The sequence below is a fragment of the Diaphorina citri genome, unplaced genomic scaffold (assembly GCF_000475195.1).
Source record: "Diaphorina citri unplaced genomic scaffold, Diaci psyllid genome assembly version 1.1 scaffold9037, whole genome shotgun sequence".
Taxonomy (NCBI): Eukaryota; Metazoa; Arthropoda; class Insecta; order Hemiptera; family Psyllidae; genus Diaphorina; species Diaphorina citri.
Window position 1 is genome coordinate 1 of NW_007386411.1, and position 2,595 is coordinate 2,595.

The 2,595-nt window shown below is 39.1% G+C and overlaps 1 long non-coding RNA gene across 1 annotated transcript; it reads right to left on the reverse strand.

Moving 5' to 3' along the window:
• Positions 1-553: 553 nt before the first annotated feature.
• Positions 554-1,960, reverse strand: LOC103522522. Its single transcript, XR_003394993.1, has 2 exons — positions 1,270-1,960; positions 554-705 (listed from the first exon to the last, which is right to left on the reverse strand). It is a non-coding gene; the product is annotated as an uncharacterized LOC103522522 (long non-coding RNA).
• Positions 1,961-2,595: the final 635 nt, after the last annotated feature.

Sequence of the window (2,595 nt, forward strand, 5' to 3'; positions counted from 1 at the left end):
GCGGTTGGGTATTGAATTTTCTGTTTGTTCAGACGGTCTTCGGTTACCCATTCGTCTAATCTTTTGTTGTCTGGAAATTAGTGAAAATGGCATTAGAGAAGGGATTGAAGGAACCGGAAATAAAATATCGTCCTGATGGCCTCCGGGGGTGAAAATGGATAGGTATTTCTAAATTTTATTTTTGGGTCTGGATTTCAACATGAATCATTAGTGAGACGGAAAACCCTAAATGAATCGCTCAGCAAAGTATTTTTAAAAACAACAGTGCTTATTTACTCGTATACTGCTCGCATAGGACTGAAAGTCTCTTTACTCCAGCAGTAGGCTACTACCATTATTGTGGTCAAATTCTCAAATTATATTGAGGATAAAGTTCCATACCTCGGCTGGGATTGAACTCACGCCCTCCTGTTTACCAGGCGAGCGTCTTGACTACTACACCACCGAGGCAGGTGGTTTATACTTAGTATTTGCTTATCAGCTGATCGCCAAATGCCCCTTGAACAAAAATCTGCAGGTTAGATATCGTTTTGAGGTGTTTTAACATACCTGAGGGTAAGGTGAGAAATACCAGGCGCTGATCTTATTCTTGCCTAGTTCGATGAAGTGAAAGTTTTTCATCCGTGTCACTATGTCATCATGACTACCATGCGTTATCATGGAGCCCGTCTGCCGCACCCCCACGGTGACTCCGGGTTCAAACTCCTGAAATGGCAAAAAAAAAGTAAGAACGAGAGCCTGTCCAGCTTTGAGGGTAGCACGCCTGCCTCGTACGTGAACGCGAAGGAAAGGAAGCCAGCCTAGTTTAGAGGGTGAAGCGTTTGCCTCGTAAGCGCTAGGACTAGGACGCAGGTTTCTAAAAAAAAGTAGGGGGAATGAAGCCAGCTTATATTAGAGCTTAGCGCGCCTGATACGTAAATGCTAAACCGCTCGAATCCCACTTCTGGGTGAACTATCTCCCAAACTGATAAGGTTCGTTCTCGGAACGGATTTCTAGCTTTCTTCGATTTCGGGAGGATGTTCGTTCTCGAAACGTCTGGCTTTTTTCTATCCTGTCCTCTTTGATTAGAAGGACGATGAGATCGTTACAGTTCCCTCTAACAAACCTTTTAGAAAAGTTAAGTACTTAAGGTAAGTATTTTTCTTGTCAGCCCAATTTTTACTTTCCTTCCTATAGTTCCTATTTGTTTTACCATGTGTACTAACATGACCTATCAAAAACTTAGTCCATCGCATCAAAAAAAAAAAATGGAAAAAAAAACACCTCACCTGTGTTTCACTGTTACTGTTGGGTGTTTCACTCGCGGGAACTTCATTGGGAAACAGTTTCTTCTGTTTCTTATTCGTCTTGTTCAGATCCTGAGACAGTGGTGAAGGTATTGGCGTGACGGGGGTTTCAATTTCGACGTGTTTCTTTTTCCGCGCCGATTTCTTGAGACCTACGCCGCCCGAGCTGAGCACCCCATTCTCGTGGCCCACGGCAGGTGAGGCGTGGGATTTTTTGCCGAAATTAGACGTCGGTGCGGTTGGGTATTGAATTTTCTGTTTGTTCAGACGGTCTTCGGTTACCCATTCGTCTAATCTTTTGTTGTCTGGAAATTAGTGAAAATGGCATTAGAGAAGGGATTGAAGGAACCGGAAATAAAATATCGTCCTGATGGCCTCCGGGGGTGAAAATGGATAGGTATTTCTAAATTTTATTTTTGGGTCTGGATTTCAACATGAATCATTAGTGAGACTTATTTGAAGCACAAATCCCAGGTCAAAATGAATTTCCCGTTTTTGGTGCTTCCCTTATTGGTGAATGAACATGGAAAAATTAAAAATTGAATAGGCCATAACTCTGGCCCTGGTTGTTGGATTGAGCTCAATTTTGCACCAATGAACTAAGCTTTTCAAGACTTTAATATGATGTATCACAATTAGGTGGTTCTCATTTAAGATTTTTAAGTTGTGGCTGGTTGGGCTGACACTTGCCAACAATTCTTCTGAACCCTGCTTACCAGACACCTAGGCAAACAAGGTACCACGACCAGTACTTAAAAATAAATAGGTAGGTACAATAAATATTAACCTAAATCTTAATGAGAACTGAAAATATATTATTTACAGGTTTCTCTACCTTTAGGGTAGTTCTTACATAAAAAAGTAAACTTGATTATTTTTCACTGAAATTTCAAATTCAATGTTATTTTAGATGTTGGACATAAAAAAAGGTCCATATCTACATAGGTAGGTATTGATATTTTATTGTAGATACATGGGTACCTAATTATTTATTTATCTGCACAACAATACCTTTTTTCCTTAGTGTCAATTACTTACTTAGTGGAATATAAAATACTCGTACGTCAACTTACACTAACATGTCAATTGCTTTTAAGTTAAAGGTATGTCAAATAATACAATTATACAATCTGTCCTATTGATATTTTATTGTAGATACATGGGTACCTAATTATTTATTTATCTGCACAACAATACCTTTTTTCCTTAGTGTCAATTACTTAGAGGAATATATAAAATACTCGTACGTCAACTTACACTAACATGTCAATTGCTTTTAAGTTAAAGGTATGTCAAATAATACAATTA